This window comes from Lissotriton helveticus, chromosome 1_2, assembly GCF_964261635.1.
Source record: "Lissotriton helveticus chromosome 1_2, aLisHel1.1, whole genome shotgun sequence".
NCBI lineage: Eukaryota > Metazoa > Chordata > Amphibia > Caudata > Salamandridae > Lissotriton > Lissotriton helveticus.
In genome coordinates this window covers 102,271,906-102,298,421 of record NC_136058.1, presented here as the reverse complement: position 1 = coordinate 102,298,421, position 26,516 = coordinate 102,271,906, and the positions used below count along the sequence as shown (strand labels likewise).

Below are 26,516 nucleotides of genomic sequence, written 5' to 3'. Positions count from 1 at the left end.
GCCCCTCCAATCGATGCTCATGGAGGGGTCCAGAGATAAAGAGCAAGGGGGTCTCTTCAACCTCACCCATCGCAGTATCAGATGGCCCCTCCAATCGATACTCATGGAGGGGTCCAGTGGTAGGGATCAAGGAGACCTCTTCAGCAGGATTAGCATGAAGTGCTCCAAAATGGGATTCCCAGACCACAGATGCTATGTTCGATACTGGCGCTAATCCACCATCACGCGCCCCTGAGCTAACAATGGCCCAAAATGTCTTGGAATCCTTGTGTGAAAGTGCTGATCTAAGATCTTCCCATCTATTTGCCTCCCAATCTTTCTTTTCCCTACTAATAACCTGCTTATATTTAAGCCGACATTGCTTAATGGCGCTTCTATCCTTTTCTTTTATTGTGGGTAGCAAATCTTTTTTTGCTTTCCGACAGGATACTTCGTACCAAGGGTGGGTTGAAACTGGGATTGCCTTCTTGCTAGCATAAGGGTAGAACACATCAGACAGTTTAGCAACCAACTGCTTATGGGTTTCCAAAGTCCTGGTCAGCGAGTCTTGGTCGGGTTCCTTTTCTCCCATCTCCCCCATTTCTATCAGCTGCGGTAATGCTAGCTGGTATATTCCATCAAGTTTAGTCGTGGAGCCTTGGAAATATGGCCATTTGACTCTCCGTCTGTTGTTAGATAGCAGGAGAGGGGGTTGAGCAGCATAAAGATCAGGGGCGGGGTTAGACAACCCAAAACTCCCGGGTTTCAATGTCAGGACCAGAGCATTATGGTCACTGTCATTCCTCGGATGAACCCTAAAATCCAGGACCCTATCCCAATGTCTGGTTTCAACCCTGCCATTACACGCCCGCAAGGACGCTGTAAGGGAAAGCGATTTAATTTGGAGGACCAGCGGGGTCCATGCCCTGGAAGGGGGTATTAGCGGCTCAGGAAAACGCCAATACTGATCCTCGTCAGCTAGTCCACCCATATCTAAGCTACTAAGGGGTTCAAATTGGCAATTAAAATCTCCGCCAACTAATAGGGCTACTGTTGGATCGAGGGTCAGGATAAACTGCCTCAGTATGTCGATAGTACCCGATTCTTGCCCACTCTGCGTAGGCCTGGAATAGATGTTGGAATAGATGTTTAATAGGGCAATCTGAGTGGAGTCTGGGAGCGTTAGAAGGACACATTGGACATCTGGTGAGTCAGTTGAAATATGAGCTGCTTTGGCACCCAAATGCGTGCCCACCCATGTCATTAGGCCACCCGAGGGCCTGCCTCTACCCCGTGTTATAGCCAAAATATTGAAAGTGGCAAAGCCAGCCCTCGCAGTCTCTTCCAAAGCCCACGTTTCCTACATCAAGCAGATATCATGTTTTTCTATGAAAAAACCCCACTCAGGCAAAGATAATTTATTTCTAATCCCTGCCAGGTTCCAGGACAAGATTTTACTACTACTATCCATTGCCCTGGTGCTAGTTGGATCTAGTTGGATCTAAACCTTCCATTGGGCTATATTCACCGCAATCTACCCCACTGAGACATGTTGGCCCCTCGGTCTCTTGCATTCTCTCTTTGTCCTCATCTATTAACAACTCAACAGTAGGACCCCCTGCCTCCTCCTGTAACTCGAGAGATAGGGCACCTAAATCTGAAGCCGCGTGATCCCTCCCCTTGATCTGCCCCGCTTTAGCCCCAGTTAGCACCATACACCCTGCACCCTCTCGTTGGGGAGTAAGTGGAGCATAGAGAGTGTTAGCATCAACATTTCTCCCCACTCTCTCAACTTCGGGGCCTGGATCATTAGCTATTGAGGATGGGGACCGCTGGCTCTCGGGGCGTCAATCCACTTGGTCCAACATGCTAAACCTATTACTTTGAGGAAACAATGAGAGTAAAGGGGTGGGTGGATACGGGCCCTTCCAGTTCGTTACCCCCTCTTGATCTCTATAAGATAGCATATTCCGTGCCCCCCAGGACTGCCCGCCTCTATTACGTTTAGGACCCAACTGGGGAGCAGGATAAAAATAAGATAGATTTAGGGGTTGAATTTGTGTTTCAGACCGAACTGGAGCCCCATTACAGATATAGTCTACAGCACAGATGTTCCTAAAGATAATTATCACACAGTTACCCGCAATGGTTTTTTGTCTTGTCCCTACCCAGTCAACTCGTCTTGCAAACATTATTTCACCGGAGACCAGTGGGGGAAGAGGCCTTTTAAGACTAAGCCAATGTATACATTTAATTTTAAGTTCAGTGTATTCCTCATTTTTCCCCTGACCTAGAGCTGGGACCCCTGCAAGCACCACCACATATGGTAAAAACTCTGGGGGGAGATCAATACAGGGAAGGGCTTTTTCGAGCCCATCTTCAGGAGTGTTTCTACTGGCTTGTGATTGTTGGTCTACACAGCCTATCACTCCCCCAGACACCCCCCTTCTAGGTAGAACATTGCTGTTATCTGCATTGCTTAGCCTTAGTGGTAGTGAGATAACATTGGGGGGGAGGATTGTTGTTTACCACCAAAGGAGAAGCAGCAAGTGAATTATTGCTAGTGGGCGGATTATTAGAATTGCCTTCTCCGTTACCGTTTTGCTGCACCCCGTCACGAGTGCCATCACCCCCTATAGTATGTAGATCTTTCCGTGCCTGGGCAGAATCAAACCGCGACTCTAGATGCAAAAGTCTATTTTCAATCAGGGTGAGTCTGTCGTATATAGGGAGACAAGTCTTTGTAAAAATAAGTTCCAGTTTCGCCCAAAAAGCAGTTCCCAGCTCTGTAGGATCCACATCACTGAAGTTTGTTACAACAACTGCCGATTGGATAATCTGTGGGCTTGTGGCTGTGGTGTTTAAGGGTCTTGTGCTTGGTCCCTCGCCCGCATTATTCCTTTTTTGCATCTTCACTTTCTTGTTTGTTAGAGGGACGCCCCCCCCCGTTTATCAAATGCAGAATCCAAGAACAGCCTTTTCTCAGTTAGTTCAATTCCCCGGGAGAGCACAGATGATGCCCTAGTGATAAAATGGTCCAAGTTACCCACAAGAGAACCACCTATATTGGACTTCCTCCCCTTCGGTTTCTTAATGGTAGCCATAGCACAGTCTAGGACAAAAGTGGCTTTTCTAAGTGGTTGGTATTTTAATTGCCAATCCAGCGGGGTTCAAGATGCAATTTGGATACACTAACCTTAATTTGCAGTCGAAAGAGGGTAGCCCCGTCCCGTCCTCTTACTGGCTCTAACGGGCTAAAACAGGCCCGCCCTTGGCCCGGCGCCTGCCCGCCCGTCCCGCGAAGCGGGGGCCGCGAGCGGTGATGTAGTTCGGTGGTTGTGGGCGTGGCTGTTCTCAGGTGCGCAAAATCACGGGCCTTCAGGTATCTGGAGTCCCCCTCCTTGAACAGAAACAAACTGGAAGTAGGAAAACGGGGTCCGCGAGCGGTGATGTAGCGCGGTGGTTGTGGGCGTGGCTGTGCTCAGGTGTGCGAAATCACGGGCCTTCTGGTATCTGGAGTCCCCCTCCTTGCACAGAAACAAACTGGAAGCAGGAAAACGGCTACAAGCGGCTCCTAGGAAGCAGGGGCCGCGAGCCGTGATGTAGCGCGGTGGTTGTGGGCGTGGCTGCGCTCAGGTGCGCGAAATCACGGGCCTTCTGGTATCTGGAGTCCCCCTCCTTGTACAGAAACAAACTGGAAGCAGGAAAACGGCTACGAGCGGCTCCCACGAAGCGGGGGCGCGAGCCGTGATGTAGCGCAGTGGTTGTGGGCGTGACTGCGCTCAGGTGCGCGAAATCACAGGCCTTCTGGTATCTGGAGTCCCCCTCCTTGCACAGAAACAAACTGGACGCAGGAAAAAGGCTACGTGCGGCACCTAAGCTGATCTTTGAGGTATGGGGTCCACCGTTGAAAGTTAGAGACCTTCTATTATTATAAAACTTAGCTTTGAGCAAGGGGAGGGTGGTACGCAAGGTGCTTTATGACCTGTTTCCACTATCAGTATAATATGATTTTTCCCTTTGTGTTTTATGGAATTGTAACAATGCAGATTGTATTATTTCTAATCATATGCCTGCCTATGTTAGCCAAGATACTGCATCTTAGAGCACGTCGTTGAAATAAATATTTTAAACTTTACTGTGTCTCTGATTACGCATGTTGTGGACTTATATGAGGAATACAAATGAACGAGTGCTCTTGTTTCCCACCATTCATGAGATTATTCTAAGTCACTTGTTCTAGGTTGCCTAATCATTGGTAGCTTTGCTTAGGTAGGAAAACGAATGAGACACTGATGATAGTCGGATAGGGATTCTAGGTACCTTTTTCATGCTTTCCTGCTTTCCACTTCCGTTTCCATCTTGTACCCCATCGTCCTGGTCCCTCCTTTGCTGCTCCAACTCCACCATGACGCCAAACGACGCCGTTCAACGAGATCTAAGGTAAGCTACTTGTACAATTGTCCTATGTACCGTATGCTGACATTTGATGTAGCCTTGTGTATTTCTGCATTGCTCTTACATGCAATATTTTTCTTAGGTGTAATGCAGTAGTGTTCATTTTCAAACTTATCAAGGTAAATTGATCACACCTGTATTGACACTTCAAAAACGTATTTGCTGTTGTGGTGCTTGAGGGTGTTGTGCTAGTGGTGCCTGTGGGTGAGCATTCAATAGTGTGTGTATGTTGTGTGAGTGGCATGCCATTTGTAGTACAAAGGGACTTAACACATTGCTTACATATGTCTTTCAAGCAAACATGTTACATATGTGAATTGAACTTACCAGTCTCCACTGCACCACTCCATCAGCAAACCGCCACCAGCACACCTCCTACACAACGGGAACATCTAAATAGGCTTGGTGCAAACCTGCTGGTCTGATGGCGGCGGAGTACTGTTAGCCAGCAGAGAAGACCGCCACTGCAGCGGTCTACTGTCTATTGCCGCAACATCTAACTATGGCATGTGGACCGCCGTCAGCTTATGTCTTACTGTGCACCTCTCTCTCTATGAACTCAAAATCCACCGACACATGTTCTAAAATGGTTAAATAATTTACCCTAAACGTACCTGACAAATTTCAATGGGTTGCAAGTCTGAAAAGTTCCATTACATCTTGGAAATGATCTTTGGGAAAACTTTATGTTGAACTGGTGTCCACTAATATTAACATTGTACTAACATCAGTTTCTTTCCTTGAGTCTGTAAGCAGCCATTGTGCATCCTCCTTTTTTTTAAAGTTTGATTTATTGAGAAATAGAAAAAAGGGGGGGGGGGCAAGGGAGGGGAGAAGAATTACAATAAGTAGATGGGTGAAATAAGCAATACAATAGTAGATTCATAAAAAGTAAGCAATATAAGCATGAAGAAATATGAACACATCAAATGAATATAAATACAATAAATGAAATATGATATATTGAGACTTAATAGTTACAGAAATAAAATATATAGTAATAAGAGAATCACGGGGGTTTACGTACTTCAACTGTTGCAGAATCAGGAGAGGGATGCGTAGGGGCATATGAAGAAAGGTACGTTACCAAAGGAAGCCAAATCAGGTCACGTTTAACAGCTAGGGAAATGGGAGATACATAATTGGTATCTAGACGATGATTAAAACAGACTGCATTCCACCAGGACTGATATGAAATATTTGCAGCCTGTTTCCAGTTAGAAGTGATGATATGAAAAGCTACAGCAATGAAAAGGTCAAGTAAACGGTAATGGCAGGGAGAATGAGGAAGTTCCGATGAAACAGCATATGTTTGAGATCTGCAGAGGGGCAAGGACAAGACCAGCAGGTAGAAAGGGTATCTGATAAAAAACGGGATAAGGCAAGTGGAGTAAATAGAGTTCTGTGGTAAATGAAGTATAGAGTTTGGGTAGTGTTAGCAGCTCTAGAGGTTTTATGAAGCTTAGTCCAAATTTTATCCCAAAAAATTATAGGCCAATTCTGAGAGAAATCCAACTCCCAAGCAAGTTCAATGCGCGACTTCAGTCTATCTTTGGTAAAACGGAAAGAATTATACAAAGCGGATGCAGAAGGAGAAGACTCCAGTAAAATGGAAGTGGATCTGCAGTCTAAAGGAATATCGTTAGAAGGTGAAAGAGATAGAAGATATGAAAGTAAGACTGGATAAAGAGCAGTGTATTGGGATCGGGCAGAGCCAGGCAAAGAGAAAAAAGATTGAAGTTCCTGGAAGGAGAGAGGAGTATCATGAAAAAGTAGTTGAGAAATCCAACATATTCCTCGAGAATGCCAAGATTTCCAATAAATGGTACGATTACGGATTTTGAGAAGGGAGTTATTCCAGATCGGCTGTTCATGAATAGAGAGGAGAGAGGGATATGATGAAGATAAGTAGGAGGAAAGAAGATTACGAGGATGTGAAATAATGGGTGTGCGAAGACGAGTTAAAGGAGACGAAAAGGACAAAAATTCGCGGAAGGTAAAAGGGGAAATAAAAGAAGATTCCATACTGAGCCAGACAGGAGGATAATGAGGCGAATTAGACGAAAACCAGCGAATTGATTGCTTCAAGGAAAAAGCACGGTGGTATTGTTTAAAATCAGGAAAACGTACTCCTGATTGAGCTTTGTCCCTATGTAGAGAGGATAGAGCTATACGAGGACGCTTACTGTTCCATAGAAATCTAATAAAGAGTCAATCTTTTTAAAGAAAGAAAGAGGAATGTGTAGAGGGAGCATGGAAATAGTATAGAGAAGCAAGAGGGATAACATCATCTTTATAGAGTTGAGCCTACCCCACCAAGACAAAAAGAGCGGGTGCCAGCGAGTAATAGTCGTGTCCATTTTCTTGTAAATGTAATCAAAGTTTAGTTTAAGAGTATCAGATATTAGAGGTGCAAACCAAACCCCTAGATATTTAATTTTAGATGGTTGCCAAGAGAAACCCGTACGGGAAAAAAGATGTTTCTGGCAAAGGGGATTCAGCGGCAAGATTTCACATTTGTCGGCATTCAAGCGATAGCCAGAAACTACAGAGAAGGAAGAGACCTGCTGAAGAAAAGAAGGAATAGATGTAATAGGATCGGAGCAGTAAAAAAGAATATCATCGGCATAAACCGAGAGTTTGACCTGCTGGGGACCAAATTGAAAACCAGAGATAGTGTCATCCAAGCGAATTTTAGTAAGGAAGGATTCTAAGGCTAAAACAAAAAGTAAGGACGACAATGGGCAACCCTGTCGAACCCCTCTGTGTAAAGAAAAATAATCCGAGGACATCCCGTTAACAAAAATAGAAGCTTGAGGATCGGAGTAAAGTAAAGAAACAATGGAAATGAATTTGGGAGGGATACCAATCCAACGTAAAGCCTGAAACATAAAATCCCACCCAATCCTATCAAAAGCTTTCTCCGCATCTAGGGAGATAGCTGCGAAGGGAAAAGTCAAAGAAGAAGCCTTACTAAGTATGTTAAGAAAAACCCGGGAATTATCGGAGGAAAGACGCCCCTTGACAAAACCAGATTGTTCTTGGCCAATAAGTTCCAGTAACAGGGGATCCATGCGCAATGCCAATATCTTCGCTAGAATTTTATAATCAGTGTTAACCAAAGATATTGGTCTATAATTTTTGCATAAGGAGTGATCCTTATCCTCCTTGGGAATTAAGCAAATTAAGGCTTGTTGAAAAGAACCGCTAGAGGAACCAGCATCAGAGAAAGATTGAAATAAGAGTAAAAGTTTAGGAAGTAGAAGAGAAGCGAAGTGATTGTAAAATTCAATAGTAAAGCCATCAGGGCCTGGGGATTTGCCATGACGAAGTTTAGATACAGCATGGGAGATTTCAGAGAGCGATATGTCATGTTCCAGAGAATGAAAGTCAACATGCGAAATCGAGGGAGATGGAAGAGAATGAAAATAAGAGGTGACATCATCAGACGTCGGAACCTGTTCTGGTGTGTAAAGGGTATCGTAAAAATTGACAAATTCAGTGAGGATATCTTTATCCTTAAATGTGGATTCGCCAGAAGAGGTTTTAATAGATTGAATTTTTGTGCGCTCCTTACGGATCTTTAAATAATTGGCCAAAAGCTTCCCCATTTTATTCTTACCTCCATAATATCTGGAATTGCATTTTAGCAAAATATTAGAAGCTGCGTCGGTTGTGAATTTATTAAAGGAGATTTTTGCTTCAATAAGTGCCTTAAGGGAAGAATCAGATTTAGAAGCATAATAGGCAAGTTCCAAAGCTTTAATGTCAGCCAGAATTTTCTCCGACTTGGCCTCTCGAAGTGTCTTCCGCCGAGACACAAAGTTAATAATAAAACCTCTAGAGGCTGCTTTAAAGGAGTCCCAGACCATAACAAAAGGGGAGTCAGGGGTTTGATTTAATAGGAAACATTTCTTGGCAAATGCAGTGAATTCGGTAGAGAAGGCGGGTTCCAAAAGCAAAGCATTATTAAAACGCCATCTGCCAGGGTGGGGAGAGAAAGGGAGTAAGTCAAGGTCTACAAAAACTGGGGCATGATCGGAGAGTAAGATGGAGCCAATTTCAGAACGGATAGCGTGTTGGGATAGGGATTTACTGAGAAAAATATGGTCAATGCGAGATTGGGATTGGTGAGGGGGAGAGAAAAAACTATATTCTCTAACATCGGGATGGCACAGTTTCCAAATATCTACTAGGGCATTGTTTTGAAAAGAGTTCACAAACTGAGTGTGCATTCTAGATGGAACAAAAGTGACTTTCGAATGACGGTCAAGGAAGGGGTCAACGATCTGATTACAGTCTCCCCCGAGCAGTATGTAATCTCCAGAGAGAGAGGACAACTTGGCGGAGATAGAAGGCCAGAAGGATCTATCAATCCCAGTAGGAGCGTACACATTAAAAAGGGTGAGTGGTATATTATCAATGAGAAAAGTAACAATAAGCCAACGACCATCATCATCACATTCATGAGTAATCGAGGAAACATTTAACTTTTTATGCAACAAAATTACCCCCCATTCTTTCTGGATGTCGTAGGAGAACAAATAACATGACCCACCCAACAACGCTTAAGTTTTAAGGCCTCCGACTCAGCAAGATGGGTCTCCTGGAGAAGAGCAACGTCAGTTTTAAGTCTTGCCAAGTGCGAGAGAACCCTCTGTCTTTTAATGGGATTATGTAAACCCTTAACGTTCCATGTCGTTACACGGAATGGAACAATTTAGAAAAATAACTAAGCACAACATGCCTATGGATGCATAATAAATACATTGGAAAAAATGCAGTAGAAATATAATGGGAAAATTGATAGAAATGGAAATATAGTGATGAAAAAAGAAGGATAAGAGAGAAGGAGAAGAAAGAATAAATGTGTGAGGAAAAGGTAGAGCAACTGTTATAGAAATAGGAGTGAGTTCGAAAAGAAGAGAGACGAAAAGACCAGGGAGAAAGTAAAGGAGAGTGCAAGAGTAAGAGAGAGAGAAAAAGGACAGGGACAAAAACGAACAAAGAGACAGTACAGGTTCGAAACGAACGACTGAAAGACATACTTACGAAGACGGAAAAAACCCAAAACAGGGATGGGGATGGTGGTGGCGGGAGATGACGACGACAACACCAGAGCGGACATCCAACCATTAGTATTATAAGTCCGATGGGCACATAAGAAAACATTAGGAAGCGTCAAGATGAAGTTGAACTAAAGAAATATTGAAAGAAATGAGAGAGACATTAGGGAAAGTGTAAGGATCTACAGCAAAATATGACTTCGACTAGAGATAATAGTATATAAAACATTAAAATGAAATGATAAAACAGTCATAATAACAAGAAACAATAACAAGAAACGGTCATAATAACAATAACCGGCAATTAATACAAATGAAAACAACGCCAAGAAATGAAAAGCAGAACCCTAATCAAACAGAACCATATCAAACAAGACCAATCAAACAAGATCAGGAGAATGACGGGCAACGAGTCCACTCAGCCCGGTCTGGAGGTATCCATGACATCCGGAATCTGTTGGCGAAGGAAGGCTTGCAGGGCCGCAGGATCTTCATATGTAGTTGTTCTGTCTTTATATGTAACCTTGTAGAGACAAGGGTGTAAGAGACCATATCTAGCATTAAGGGCTCTTAACTGAGGTCTTAGTTCCAAAAACTTTTTCCTCCGGTCTGCAGTGGCCTTGGAGACATCCTGGGACAGATAAAGACGATGACCCTCCCATGTAATTTGCTTCTTGAGTTTGGCGGCAGAAAGGACCTGCAAGAGGTCGGTGCACTGCAAGAACAGCATGATAACCCCCCTAGGTTTGGTAGCGACTTTGGGGCCAAGACGGTGTGCTCGCTGAATGTTAATGGAGGATAAAGCCGGAGTGTCCAGAATTTTCGCGAGAAAAGATTGGAAAAAAGAAGGTAGGGTTGGACCCTTCTGTAAGTTCCGGAAGACCGTATAAGCGTAGGTTGTTCCTGCGATTCCTGTTTTTCAAATCCTCAGTTTGACGCCTGAGTAGAAGGATCTCAGCCTCTATTGAAGGAATTCGGGAACAGGTAGAGTGCAAAGAATCTGAGGACTGCTCCAAGGTCGCGACACGTGAGTCCAAAGATATCCATTTCTCCTGCATGGCCTGCATGTTTTTTGTGGTGGCTTCCATAAAGGGCTTGAAGGCACGTAGTTCTTCCAGAATGAGATCCATAGATGAGGAAGAAGAATTATTCCCAGGAGATGGCGGATCTTTCTTCAAACGCTTGGTTGAAGTCAAGGAAGATTGTGACTTACTTCCATTCTGAGACTTAGGAATAGCCCCATGGGCAGGATCAGACCTCGAGGGCTTGCCTTCCTCCATTTCCTGGGTAGGTGAGTCGGAGTCAGAACCAGCAGATACTTTCGGTAGCGGTGTGAGCTTCAGAGTGCGGAGTTCCCCCATATAGGGCAGTTAAAACAGAGAGGTAAAAGTAAGAGGCTATTGTAAGGTAGGGAAAATTCCTCAGCACCAATCCTGTGATGATCAATGATAACACTGCGCAGGAAGAATAAAGCACCAGAAGCGAGACCAGTCAAAATATAATACTGCAAGGACTCAGAAAAGTACTATGGTAGGCGGCAGGCAGGATCATATATGAGAGGAGGTATGGAAAGGTGCATAAGGATCGTGAAAGGACTTCCTGGAGGCAGTTGTTGAAGTGACACTTCCTGACGAGGTGGTCAATGCACAATACAACAGAAGCGCTAAGTTAGAGGCAGTTCATATCAGAGTTCATATAGGCGGAGAGGAGAAGCCAATGAAAGCTGAAAAGATGCACATTTAGTCTCAAAATTGCCCCCAAATGCAGCGCAGAGGAAGCGTAAGAAGAAGGGGCGCCTCAAAGAAAGCCAGTTGCACAGTTAGTAAGGTTTTACCAATGAGGGTCGATGCTGCGGAGGTCCTCAGCTGAGGAGGGGAGGGTGAGGAGAAGCATATGTACGTATAAGTTGGCCGCCTCTGAAATTCGATGCTCGCGCGCAAAATGGTGGCTGGAGACGTGAAGAGGAGACTCTCACACAGCTTGCGCAAAAGACCTCGAAAGTGGGAAACTTCTCAACGAGGTGCTCATAGTACAGTACAATAGAAGCGCAAATTTAGGTGTAGAAAAGCGCTGCAGAAGTGCATGTCATAATAATTGTTGAAAGTCTCAAAATGTCCTCGAAGAGCAGCATTAATGGAGCATAAGGGTGCCACGAAAAAAGCCAGTTACGTTGTCAGTGAGGCTTACCACTGAATTCAGCGCTGCAGAGATCCTCAGGTAGGCAGGGGAGTGTGGTGAAAAGCATGTGCAGGTTCGAGCCGGCCGCCGCTGAAATCCGCAGCCGGCGCACAAAATGGCGGCTGCAGCCGCAAAGAAGAGACTCCCCCGCAGCTTCCTCAAAAGACCGCGAAACCGGGAAACAGTGAGGGCGCTAGGCTCTCCTCACGTTCCGGTTTGCGGGGCAAGGCACATTGTGGCGAAGATCGTGAGGAAAAGTGCCTGAGTGATGAGGCAAGAGAAGGTCGGTGCCGGAGCTCCCGGGTCACGCCGCCATCTTGGCGGCGTCCAAGCCACGCCCCCCGCATCCTCCTTGTTGCTCCGGACATTTCACCACCTGCGCTGCACCGGGTAAATACACAACGTGGTAAATGCAGAAGATGAAATGCTACATGCCAGAGGCAACAGGGACCCAGTAAAGAATAAAATACAAAAAAGGCGGACCAGAGAAGTTCACATTCACATCCGGGTAGCAGTCTTCCCTGAGAAACACGATGCCCCTCTTCCAAATCAACAGAGAAGAGCAACAAACAAAAAGCTACGTGAAGAAGCATGACCGAGCTTTCACAGCAGGGCACTCACCTACCCTTAGAGTGTGCCTATCCTGTTGTGAAATGTTCATGAAACCCTTTAATCTGTAGCACCAAAACATCTTTCTCCTCCTGATTTTGTTCTATCTTCCTTTCAACATTGCCTTCATCTTGCCCATAGCTCGAGACATTTTTAATCTTGGGTAATTAATAAATATCCCGACACTAGTACTATCACATTCCCCCCGTGTAATTGTATATCTATATTTTGTCATTAAAATGAACATACTTACTTTCTTGGCCTTCTCTCTTTATTGTTTACAACTGAGTATTAATTTGTGCTGCACTCTCCTTTTGTAATTTAGATTCACTTAAGTTTGCTTGCGGCATACACTTCACAAGAGTTTCCATTTGCGGTGCAAATTGAGTAGTTCTTCTACCTAAAGATCTCTGATAGTACATGGCCTTTCTTGTTTGTTTGGTCTCATTATTAGCGAATCGCTTAGTATATCATCAGTGAAGGCTCAAAATGTGCAAATTGCTGGCAATCCTGCAAGAACAATATTCTCCTCAACGTATCTTACCTTTCTATACCTGTTGCATCGATGCTGAGTATGTTACCAATAATTTACTGTACGCCCACGGCAGGCTGCAATTAATATCAGGTGAGGGGGGCAGCGGTGGGATCATGAAATGCAGGGTGGCAAACAAATGTTAAATTTAGGCTTCTTCATTTTTCCATGTGAACACTTGGACTGTCGGAAAAGGGGATGGCCTTGTAACAAGCCCTCAACAAGTAGGTGCTTTTCCCACACCATGTAACAAAGGTTCCCAATCCTTTCCTGGTACTACCATAGATGAGGTATTTCAAAGTGAAGGGTGCATCGTAACACATGTGTTCCCTTATTGTTGCATGCATCACCTATTTGTTACCAATTAAATGCACACCATCCCCCTCATATTTTTTTTACTTGAACAGGTTCTACCGACTCACGAGTAGGGAGATACACTATTTTTGTCAAAAAAAATTCTCAATATCTTCAAGAGCTCCAGGTAGTGCCCACCATGAATTTCATCCGGAACCAGGGTAGGGGCCCGATGATGAAGCATGCTACTTCGTGGTGAAGGTCCTGTATTAAGGAATATCCTTTCTTAGGGAACACTCAGCTTAACTAATACACACCTTATTAGATTGCATTCCCAGTGGACTGTTCTGTTCCTGTCAATGCATCTGTTTGATACAATCTTTCTGTGCCAGGATCCAACAGGCACAGTGAATGTAAATGGAGAATGCGGGCTACCAAATAAACAATTTCCATGTACACCTTAGGTCCAGCGTGTTCGCCATAATATTTTTTCAATTTTGTTATAAACAGCAAGATGTTAAGTGAAGGCAGATAGGACATTAAGCACAATGTGATGCTCGTCCACATTTGCTTGTTCCTTTTGGGTACTCAAAACTACACCCCACTCAATGTTTAAGGGAATGGTGCCTCCTATAGCACTCAAGTAGAGCAATTCAAAAGACAGAGTGTCCTGAAGGCCCTAAGATAATTACGGAAGCTAACTGCTTAAAGATGTGCGAATTTGCAAAAATAAAAAATGTGACATTTTGAGAATATCTTTTGGAAATATGTAAACATTTTGCGAAACACACTTTGGAGTATCCCAAGTGAAATTTGAACGTAAGGGTATATACCTCATATTCAAAAGTAACTCTAGATAAAAGCACATTTTCTGCTCACATCAGTCCTGGCAGGAAAAAACATTGTGTGAAATTGCAAGGTGTTGTATTTGCTAAAATTTCACATAATCCTCTTAAAGCAAAATTGCACGCATTGCGCAAATTAGACAAGAGTAACAAATATTTTTTCAACACATACCTAGCTAAAACCTGATAGTCAGAACACAATCCCACAGGGCCTTTAGTAAAGGAGATCAGGATTTTCTCTGGAAAAAAGAATTATGTGCATTATTTAGGTATGCTTTTTAAGGTGTGTTTTGCAAGCCTAGTTTCATCAATCATATGTTTCTCCTAAACAAGATCACTCCCTCTTCAACAGCAAAGTATTTATAGCAAAATCTAATGACTAGTGCCTTCCATTAACTAATATGTCATTTTTTTCGTCGAGTGTGAATTCGAATAGCACTAGTTACAATGCAGCATTCGTTTTGGACCCATGCCATTACAACGCAAGTTGGTACAACGATGCGTTGTTACATAGCATGCCATTACAACACAAGTCGTTACAACATCTTGCTGTTGGGGCGGCGCTGGACTTTGGAATAGTTTAATTTACTATTCCAACTCCAGTGTATGCAACAGTAGGGAAGGTGTTGGATTGCAAATCCAACACCTTCTGCCCCGTACTGCAAGTCGTTGTAATGACTTGCATTGTAATGACATGCGATGTAACAACGCGTCGTTGTAAGGTCTTGCGTTGTAATGGCATGCGATGTATCGCATACTTTTTTAACGGTGTCCCCTGTGAATTCTAATAAATGTACACACAAATTTAAAATATGAGACTTAGGGCATTATTTAGAGTATGATGGATAGGAAAACAAAGTAGCTATTCCATACACCGTACAACAAGGGCTGTACAGTGTAGGCTATAGTGCCCCTGTAATACGTGGCAGTTATCCCATCCGCCGCATTACAAGGACTATACACTATAATGCACTTGTAATATGTAGCCGCTATCCCGTCCACCATATAACAGAGCTATAGGCTATAATGTACTTGTAATACAGTAGACGGAATGTCCACCACATTTAGACGGAATAGCCTTAATCATACTCTAAATAAGGCCCTTAATCCATTTTGTGTATCAGAAATGTTATTGATAAAATTAAGAATTGAGAAATAACAGCTAGTACAGTGACATGCAGTACAACATATACACATATAGAGATACAAATGTAGTATAAATAATATTTAAGAGAGGTACAAAAACAAAGAGAGGGATGAGCGAATAAGCTGTCGAAGGAAGAAAGTAAAGAAAGGAAGGCAAAAAAGGACAGAGTGAAAAAGAAGAGAAGAAGGACGGAAACTGCAAAGTAGGAAAGAAAAAGTGGGGAGGGGGGGCATTATGAGTACAAAGATGGTAATGAGGAAGATGCAAGAGCCTAAGCGAACTATGATGGAAGGAAGGGGGCATCTTACAGGGGAACCTTATAGGAAGAAAAATATATGCTTTGTACATTAAATTGTAAATGATCTTTTCATATGTTGTGGTTTTGTATATCTTCACAAGTAATTCCTCATGTGTCACCAATGTTGCAAAATGCGGATTATGGCAGCTGTAAGGGCAGTGATGAGCAATCCACGAGCATGGTGGGTCAATTCGGGAATGTCCGATAAGTCATGGATGAGAATTAGCGTGCATGGAAGTGGCGAGGGTAAATCCATAGATTCCCAGAGCATAGACTCTACTGCCATCCAGAATGGGTGTATGGTGGGGCAGTCCAGTAACATATGGGCAATATCACAGGGCACATGATCACACCGTCAACAGGCAGAATGAGGGAGCAACCCTGCAGCCCGGAGCCATGCCAGGGTCCAATGCTAACCCTGAAGGATCTTGAATAAGACTGAGTTTCATCCGTGGCTCACAGACTCCTCATTCTAGGGCCTCCAAACATTCTGTCCATTCTTTCTTGTCATATTCCAGCTGCAGACGTGGCTGCCAGGATGTCCTGAGGCAAGCCAATTGTGGCTGAGAGTAAAGATCACAAAACAAGAGGTTATATAATCTGAACATCTTCCTTCAAACTGACCCCAAGTGTTGAGGTAAGAGAGCATAGGGAACAGGGAATGGTGCACGGTTGGGGACCAAATTTCCTCAGCAGACAATGACCTATTTGTATATATCACCATTGTTGAGTATGCAACAAGCCAAATTTGTCCAGTAGCATCTCAAATTACTTGAGTTCACCACCAGAGAGCAAGTGAGTAGGAGTCAGAATCCCAGCTCTGCACCAAGGGCCCTAGTCAAGCATGGTCGCTCCTAGGTGAATGCCTGCATTGTTTCAGATAGAGCTTTGTCATGGAGATGCGCGTCCACCGAAAAAAGCTTGTGGGACCGCATCTAGGCAGTGTACATGGCTTTCAATATGGGATTGTGGGAGTCAGAGGACCAGGAACCCAGAGGGCTTGTAATCCCAACAATGCCTCCTGGAGTCTGCGTTCCATCATAACCCACAATGGAGGTTCTTGTACCCGGGGGTGCATGTATGCCATTTGTGTACAATGTGGGGCTAAATAGTAATACTCCACAGAGGGCAGGTCTAATCCCCCAGCTGATCTGTGGCAATAAGCTTCCAAATTGTCAGATGAGGTCTCGCTGAACAGCAGATGAAGTCTCTAATGATCTTATCTACCCGATGAAGGGTTGAGAGAGGTATTAATTGGGAAAGCATGCCTAATACATACGTGATTCAGGGAAGGGTAACCATTTTCCCCACTCGAGTCCGTCCTCAGAGAGAGAAATTTAGGTGGGACCACTTTGCGAACTCTAGTCACATTTCCTCCATTAATGCCACCATGCGTTCCAAGCCCCTTTTTATTAGAATGCCCAGATATCTAAAGCGGGAATTCTTCCACTGAAATAGGTAATTGGCTGTAGCGGTGCCAGTGGTGATCGACAACGACAAAGCCTCTCTGTTTTGCCAGTTCATTTTGTAGCCATATACTGCCGCAAAGGCTTCAATAGGCTCCAGCACCTCAGGGATGGAGGAGGGTAATGCTGATTAGGAAAGTAAAATGTCATCTGCGTATAGATACAATGTTGAGGGACCTCCTGGCATTGGATTACCTATTATCCAATCTGATTGGCGCATGGTGGGTAGTGGGCAATCTTGGACCCCTATGGACCGGGAGGGAGTCAGAACGAAAGCCCCCACAATTGACCTGCGTTTGGGGGGGAATCATAAAGCCATTACACTCTGGAGATGAAGTCCTCTCCAAAGCCAGATTTGTGGAGCAAATAGCCCCATTCTATCACGTCAAAGGCCTTTTCTGCATCCAAAGACAGTGCCAGGGCTACATCTGGAAGGTCTGCTGCTAGCCAGACTGCAAGAACTAGTCTGCGGAGATGATTGCATTATGAGCAGCCTGAGACAAACTCCACTTGCGATTAGTGAATAAGAGATGGATGGACTTGCTCAAAGCGGGTTGCTAGAATGCTTGCCAATATCTTGATGTCCCCATTAGGCAAGGATATGGGGAAATAACTTACAGGAAGGAGAGGATCTTTTCTTGGTTTGGGTAGGACTGAAATCAGCACCCTGTTGGACAATATACCCACGGAGCCTGAGAGCAAAGATTCATTACCTCGAATTTGGTCCATTTATAGAACTCTGCTGGGATACCGTCCTCACCCGGGGCTTTGTGATAGGGTAGATCTGGTATTGCCTGCTCTATCTCCTCCTTGGAGATGTCACCCTGAAGCAGCTGCCTGCCATCCTCCGAGAGGCAAGGTAAGCAAATACATTCCAGGCAGGTGTTTATCTGATCTGTTTCTTGAACAATTTCCGGGGAGTATAGGGTCTTGTAGTAGGATGAAAACGCATCTGCACTTTCCTGCAGCTTGGTGACCAGCACCCGAATTGGTGATGCTAACAGGAATGGCCATTCCCACCTCCCTCTGCTTGAGCTGCGCCGCCAGAAGAAGTCCCGCCTTCTCTCCCTGTTCATAGTGCCGGTATTTCAACTTCTATAACACATACTTGGCTTTAGAGGGGAAGAGGGCATTGAGGTCCATGCACGTCTTTTTAAGGCTACGACTGGTAATAGTGGATGGGTGGACCATATACGCGTGCGTGATGTGAGCTATATTGGCTTCTAGTTTTTACTTACACTACTCCCTCTGCTTGTTGAACTGGCTTAAATTCCTCATCAGCTGTCCCTTGATGATTGACTTCGCCACTGCCCACAATGTCCGGGCAGAGTTGACAGAACTATCAATGCACATGGGCTTTAAAGCTGTGTCTTGCCTACCAGGAGGTTGTATTGGGATAAGTTGAGATGCCAGGGCTCGCACATTGGCCAAACAGACCCAGATCAGCCTCCAGGGTAATAGGTGAATGGTCTGAGAGTGCACTCTCTAATATTTAGGTCTCGCAGAGAAGAGGAAGTAAATGGTGGGTCATCCAGAAAAAAATCTAACCGTGATTGCATACCATGGACCGGGAACTAATATGTGTATTCCAGGTTCATCGGATGCAAAGGACGCAATGATCAGCCACAAAATCTCCTAGTATGGCCCTGTTCGCAATATTTGATACAGCAATTGGACCGGCGATGTCTCAGCCTACATCCTGGGCCAAGTTCCAATCCCCGCCTATCAGGATGTTGACGGTATCTATCTTTGTCAATACCTATGTGAGTTGAAGAAGGACAGTACACTTCAAACCTGTGAGTGCATATATTGTGTCTATGCATGGAACCGTACCATTAATCTTTATATTGGCGAACACATAGCAATGTGGAATAAAGTTTTCTGAATCAGAATGGATACATCATATTTCTGTGGGGTTGGTAAGTCATCTGACGCTCTCAGAGGACAAATGTATATCTCCTTGCCAACCAATCCTGCTGAAGCTTCTCCGCTTGTTTCTTGGTAAGGTGTGTCTCCTGGAGAAGAGCTAGTTCGGCATGTTTGGAGTTGAGATAGGAGAACACTTTTTTGTGCTTGATGTAATGTGTAAGACCATTGACATTCTAGGAGAGAATGCATAAGGGTGTGTTCATGGTTATGGAGATCACAAGATTCAAAGGGAGAGTCAGAGGACCTTAAGTGTGCAGGAATGTTAGTCAGATCCTGTTTGTAGTCTATGGGTTGTTGTTGAAAGGATTAGACAGAACAGACAAGGGGAAGGGGAAGGGGCATAAGCAATACAGAAAATGCACAAAAGAAAGGAAGGGAAAAGGTGGTTTAACCGAAAACAGAAGAGATGAAGGACAAGGAGGGAAGAAAGAATTAGGGTGGTGAAAGGAAAGAAAAGAACAATGCACAAATAAACACAATACTTTGTGAGCTAGAAATCAATTATACAATCAGTATAATTGCTGCGTCCTATTAACTGTAGTCAGCAGGTCTACACCTGATTGGCTGTCGCATCCAGTAGGCCCGGAAATTCAGTGAACTAGAAGAAAGGTGAGTAATGACATGGAAGAGAAAGGAAGCACAACTTGTTCTTATGTCTACAAGCTGAGTTGAAGGGCAATTGATGGTAAATAGGACATACTGTGTCTCGGCATTAGGTGTTACAATGCACCATGTGAGTAATTACTTAATTTAGTGAATATTAGGTGCACTGGTGTAATTACTCTGGGAGTGTGCTGAGGCCTGCAAACCAAACATCACTGCCAGTGCTCTGACCCTTAAAGTTGTATGTTTAATTGACTTATACCCAAATTAGCATATGTTAACTTACTTATAAGTCCCTAGTATATGGTACAAGTGGTGCCCATGGCCTGTAAGTTAAAGTTTTCCTTGTGGACTGCAGCACTGCCCCTGGAGAATGGTAGAGATGTTTTAAACTGCTAACTCGACTTTGCCACTTAAACTAATGAAAAAATTCAGACTTTCCTTTTTAATATATACAAGCCACGCCTAAGGGTGGCCTGACAAAGTTGCTGTATACTAAAATGTGAGACACATGTTTTTATATGTTCTAACAGTAAAAACCTGAAATTGTGGAACGGCTAGGTTGCCCCATTGGCGAGTACAAGGTGACACACTGACAACTCAGCTGTGCTAAATTCTGAATGGGACTACTAAAGTTGGTGCTTCAAGATATCTAAGGAATTGTTACATAAAACTTGACTTGATGCTCAAGTCGAATTTAACATAACTTTTGAGTAACAGGCAACTTTAAAAAGTTGCCCCTCTTTTGCCCAAGTTTTCCAATTGCCTGTCACAAGACAACTTCTACCCACCTGGGGAAGGTGTGAGCAACTCCTAGGAAGGAAAACAAAAGGTCTGCTGTTGGAAAAGGTGTTACCCTCCCAGGCAGGAAAGTCCAACACGTTGTGAGCCCAAAAGGTGAGCTCCAACGGGGAAGCTACCTTTGAAGTGCAAATGGTGAACTAACACGAGAGAGGCCGCTCTTTTGTCCACGTAGACACGTTGCAGTTGGGGACATAGAACTGAAACAGTGGTCAAACCAATTTTCCCATGGGCTTTCAGTCCTCAGGTAGCCACACCTCTAGGGTAGTTTACCAAGCTCCACACACCGAGAGGGGTTCTGCCATCTTGGAAACGGGAAGAATATTGGATTGCAGACATTAGACTCAATTAAAGGGAACTGCTAGTTTCGCTGTGACCGCGTTGACTAGTAGATGAGTGGCAACTGGTTTTTAGCTGAACTTCACGTGGACGTAGAGGGTCATCGACCTCTGTGGCCAAAGTTGCCCCACCATGTTTGTGGACCCAGGGGTGGCCCCAGGGAGAACCCCATTGACCAGATCAGCATCCACAGAATCTTCAGCATCCTGTATCCCTTGCATCAGTCCCACTCCATTGATGTGTTTGACGGTTTGGCCAGTGAGCCTGGAATTGGACTTGTGATTGCTTTGACTGCAAGATCACTGTCGTACTAAGTCTTACTGGTCCCTGTGACTTGCTCTCTGCCATAGTTGGTCGTCCAAAGCTGTATGGAGTAACCTACACAACTCTACAAAAGTTTTCCAATGTTTTCAAAGTAACCACTAACTGCGTTAGTTGCCAATGCTTGTTTGCGATTTGGAGTGACTAGAACAGTGGTTTACGATTTGAATAATAATTTATATCTCCTGAACCCTCCGGCGGATATTGTTAATTTTGGTGTCAACAAATTCATAAAAATAAGACCTATTTTTGAGATTTGATGCCAAATTTCCTGTGTGTTGCGTTTCTATCTTATTCGATTGTTTCAGTACTCCTAAATAGCTTGCACATGTTCCTTTGTTAAAGCCTGACTGCTCAAAGCCACAGCTACCTAGGACTGAGCTAAGGTTTTGTAAACGAGCCTAACTGGACCCAAGACGTGTTTATGAGTTCATTATATGGTGAGTTTACACAAGCACACCATATAATAAATCCCATTTCCTCACAGATGTTGACTAAAATAAATTACATCGCTGGCTGTTGAGCTTTGTTACTCACTTAATGTAAACAGGTTCATTTAGCTTCACTTGCCTGCACATCCACTATGTACCTGTGCAACTGTATTCAGAGAAACGTTTTTAGAAGCAATGCCAATTGCAAAAACACGGAACTAGACAAAAATAGCATTTCTCTTCAGTTTTTTTTAAAGCAAGCACACTGTCGTATCGTCAAGCCCCAGAGACTAGAGGACACGGTGGCTGGTTATAAGGTACCTTCATTTGGTGTTCTGGTACAGCATATATATATGTCTGCTTCCTTGCCCCGATGGTCGTCTTCCGAGTGTCCCTCCTCCCCTAACCGGAAGTGGTGTCCGGTGTCCCCTGCCCTTTGTCCCCAGTCCAGGGTCCTAGTGCCCACTGTCTGGGCACGACATCTCCCCCCTTGTTGCAAAACAAATATTTCCAAGAGAGAGAGGGAGAGAGAGAGAGAGAGAGAGAGAGAGAGAAAGAGAGAGAGAGAGAGAGAGAGAGAGAGAGAGAGAGAGAGAGATCCTCACAGACCTCTGTCACTTTACATCTCTTCAATCACTCTCTGTGGTTTCTTGCACTCCCTTCTCGGCCGTGTCTCTCTGTTATCCACTTGTGCCTCTTCCTCCTGTTTAACTTTCTCCAGCACTGGTGCCTGCTGATCTTCTTCCTTTGTCTTTAGTTCTTTGAAATGCGAACTGTTTCTTGTGATGTGACATCGCCCTGCGGATGCTGTTATCATTGGTCCCCTCAGTTCCGTCACAGCCAGAGGATCCTTTGAGAATGCGCTGTCCGACTTCCGCAGTTGTCTTTGTCGCACTACCGCGGTATCTCCTTCGTCTATTTTTGTTTTAGTGGCGTGCCTCCTCTGATCGGCGTACTCCTTCATTTTTGCCTGTGCTTCCTCGTCTCTGATAGCTATGTTGCTTCGCTCCACGCTTGTCATTGCTTCCACTTGCGGCAGCCTGGTCCTGCTCGAGCGCCCCAGCACCAATTTTGTGTACACCGTCCTGTGGAGCTGTGAGGAGTGTTCCGGTAATCCCTCAGTATTTGACCTAGGGCTTGCCCTATCGATACCTGCGTTATATTTGCTCGCTGTATCGCCTTTTTGATCGTTCCCATGAATCGTTCGGCCATCCCATTTGCTTGTGGCCACAGAGGTGTTATTTTCCGATGATGGATCCCTAGGTATTCCATGAATCTTCTGAAATCTTCGCCTGAGAATGGCGGGCCATTGTCCGTCTTTAATGTCTGCGGTGAGCCCCATGCTGCAAAAACATCGTCCATGATTGGTAACGTTGCATTTGTCGAGGTTGACGCTACCTGCTTTACAATTGGAAACCTGGAGAACTCGTCTATTATCACCAGCAGGTAATTTCCTGTCTCCAGGGGCCCATTGAAGTCAGCCGTCAGTTCTGTCCACACTGCCTTCGTGAGTTCAGCAGATGTGGCAGTGCATGACAGCTGCTTCGACCATGCTGTCAAGTCCTGGGAACCATACTTTTCTCGTAGCATTTTCTTGGTTGCTACCATTCCTCGGTACGACTCATGGGCTAGCTCTACCGTCTGTCTCCGCAGCGATCGGGGCATCACTATTCTGGTGCCTCTCATCATGATACCATTTTCGCTTTCTGATAGCTCTTCATGGATCTTTTTGAACGCCAGAAGTTCCTCTCTTATTACTCCTTCTTCCAGGATTCTATTGTTGTTGACATGCCTCCACCTTTGTTGTCTTGTCACCTTCTGTATTGCCCGCATGGTAGGGTCTTGTTTCGTCTCCCGTTCCAGTTCTTCCATCGTTATATGTGCCGGTGTGTTGTGTTTCAGCACGAAATTTAGGTATTCCTCCGCCATTGTGGTCGCCTCCACTGCATGTGGCAGGGGTGTCTTGACATGTAGTCAGCCGGGTTGTGTTCCTTTCCGGGTTTGTGTATTATTTTGAAATTGTAGTCCATTAGCCGTATCCCCCACCTCTCTATCCGGGGCGATATTTTTGCCTTGGGATTTCCATAAATTGTTATCAGTGCTTGGTGATCCGTTATTATTGTGAAAGGTTTTCCATAGATGAACATGTGATAGTGTTCACATGCCCACACTACCGCCAGACTCTCTTTCTCTGGTTGGGAATATGCTCTTTCGACATCTGATAGGCTTTTGCTTCCGTATGCTACTACGCATCTGGGTGAGTCTTTGCCTGGCCTGTGTTGTGCCAGTATGGCCCTCAAACCCACTGGGCTGGCATCTACTGTCAGTTCAGTGCACAGCAGCGGGTCAAAATACGCCTTTGTTGTGTTGTCACCTTCTGTATTGCCCGCATGGTAGGGTCTTGTTTCGTCTCCCGTTCCAGTTCTTCCATCGTTATATGTGCCGGTGTGTTGTGTTTCAGCACGAAATTTAGGTATTCCTCCGCCATTGTGGTCACCTCCACTGCATGTGGCAGGGGTGTCTTGACATGTAGTCAGCCGGGTTGTGTTCCTTTCCGGGTTTGTGTATTATTTTGAAATTGTAGTCCATTAGCCGTATCCCCCACCTCTCTATCCGGGGCGGTATTTTTGCCTTGGGATTTCCATAAATTGTTATCAGTGCTTGGTGATCCGTTATTATTGTGAAAGGTTTTCCATAGATGAACATGTGATAGTGTTCACATGCCCACACTACCGCCAGACTCTCTTTCTCTGGTTGGGAATATGCTCTTTCGACATCTGATAGGCTTTTGCTTCCGTACGCTACTACGCATCTGGGTGAGTCTTTGCCTGGTCTGTGTTGTGCCAGTATGGCCCTCAAACCCACTGGGCTGGCATCTACTGTCAGTTCAGTGCACAGCAGCGGGTCAAAATACGCCAGGTGATCTACTGCCGTCACAGCGTGTCTTATCTCTTCAAAAGCTCTGCTGCAGTCTTCAGTCCACGTGAAACTCTGGCCCTGTTTTGTCAGTTCTCTCAGGGGTGCACTCACTGTGGCATAGTCTTTGATATATCTTGCACAGTAGCTAGCAAGGCCAAGGAATGACCTCCCTTCTGCAATGTCACCTGGCTGTTTCGCTCTTTCCAGCGTGTCCACTTTGCTGCAATTTGGCCGCATTCCTTTCTTGGAGAAGATGTGGCCAAAGAATGCTAGTTCGTCTCGCCCTAGTTCACACTTGTCCTCATTCAAGGTCAACCCCGCCTGTTCCAGTTGGGAGCACACCTCTCGCAATGCCTTGTCGTGCTCCTCATCAGACTTGCCAAACACCAGAATATCATCACTGTAGTTTAGCCTATTTTTCACCGGCCTTATTACTTGCCTAATTGTTTCCTGAAATATCTCAGCAGCGGACGATATTCCAAAACTCAGCCGTTTGTATCTGAACAGACCTAGGTGTGTGGAAAACGTTGTGATGTATCTGGACTGAGGGTCAAGCTCTAGCTGGTGATATCCCTTGCCCAAATCTAGCTTGGAGAAACGTCTTGTGCCTGTTAGGCAGCTGATCATATCATCAAGGTGAGGTCCAGGGTGTCTCTCACGTTCGATTACTGTGTTTGGTATTCTCATGTCAACACAGATTCGTATTTTGGATGTGTCTTTCTTCGGTACCACCACTATTGGTGACACCCAGGGTGTCGGTCCCTCTGCTGGTTCTATGATATCCTGCTTGAGCAGCGCTTCAAGCTCTTCTTCTACTTCCGGTTGTAGGTGTATTGGCACTCGCCGGTGGTGCTGAGCTACCGGCTTCACTGCTTCATCGATGTGCAGCGTTATTTGACGCCCCTTTAGCTTCCCTAGTCCTTGCTGTAACTTGGGGTATTCCTTCAAGATGCTTTTCTTCTCTGACATGTTGTATGTCATTTCGAGGAGGCCCATTATTTGTGCTGTGACGTTGCTCAGTAAAGCACGGTGCTGGAATGTCACCCTTCAACACGTGAATCTCTTCCTTGATCGTTTGACCTTTGTATGTTAGGTTCTCTGTGAATTTCCCCATGTTTGTCACTGGTTTTCTTGATCCCCATGTGAATACTTCAACTTTGGACATCTTCAACGTTGGTTTCACCTCCATCTTCTCGTATTCCGACACACACATGATGTTGCATGTTGCGCCGCTGTCCAAAACAAACCTTGCTTTGTGTGGTCCTATGCCTATGGTCACAGACTCCGTTTTCTTTATCGTGTTCTTGTCCACCAGGCGGATGCTTTCTTGTTTTCCACTTTCATCAGAGGACATGGCAGCAGCGTCCGTCATGAGGTATAGTCGTTCTACTTTTTCCTCTTCTCTTTCTTCTCCTGACTCTATCGAGGAGCTTCTGTTCGCTGTTTCGACATGTCTGACGTGTCTGCTCGTCATCATTCGCGGTCTTCCCGCTCTTCCTCTTTCAATTCTAAATTGCAGTCCCTGGCATACGCTGGCAAAGTGGTTGTTTCTGTTGCATTTTCTGCATGTCTGGCCGAATGCCGGGCACGTGCCCCTGTGTGAAAACTTAAGTCCACATCTATAGCAGGTCGATTCAGGTTGCTTTCTTGTCACCTGTTCATTTTGCCCTTTTTTCCAGCAGCTTGTGCGGCTGCCGTCCATCATGCGGTGGACTTGTTCAACTCGCCGTTCCTTTCGTTTCATCTCCTTGGCTTGCGCTGTCGCTCTTGTCTCGGCTCGTGCTAGTGACAGGATCTTTTCCAGGGATGTTGGTTCCTTCAGGATTCTTGCCCGGAAGTCCGTGTCACGGCATCCCTCAATGATGCGCAGGCGAATCGCTTGTACATTGTTGTATTTATCGAACTCGCAGTGAGTCACTAGCTTCCGCAGTCGCGTTGCAAAATCGTCCAACGATTCGTCCATGTGCTGAAACGCGATTGTGAAGGTGTATCGCTCAAAATCGACGTTTCTCGGCGGATCAAATTTATTCATTAGGCACTTTATTAGTCCCGTGTACGTGGAAGTCTCTTCTACTGGTAAGGTCACTGGTAGATCCTCTACTTCATCGCCTACTAGGTTGAGGAATAGGCCCAGTTGTTTGGCCTCTGTCACATCCGTTGCTTCCATGTACCTTTCAAATCTCCTTATCCATTTCTCCCATCGTATACCCACTTGTGGCTCGGACAGGTTGAATGGGAGAGGTCTGCGATATTGGGCGCTCTGCCTTTCGCCCCTTTATTCTGCCATTTTGCTGTTCTTTT

At 44.9% G+C, this 26,516-nt stretch overlaps 1 protein-coding gene across 12 annotated transcripts in view; it reads left to right on the top strand.

Annotated features, from left to right (window-relative positions):
- The window catches only part of ATG4C (autophagy related 4C cysteine peptidase), a 375,968-nt gene that overhangs the window by 11,807 nt on the left and 337,645 nt on the right, over positions 1 to 26,516 (top strand). The window contains exon 1 of one of the 12 annotated variants that reach the window (XM_078669397.1): positions 4,252 to 4,422. The exons of the other annotated variants lie outside the window; for them this stretch is intronic. The gene's annotated coding sequence lies outside the window, so the exon portion shown is untranslated. Of the gene's footprint in view, positions 1 to 4,251; positions 4,423 to 26,516 lie in introns of those variants that run through there. 12 annotated transcript variants of the gene reach the window in all.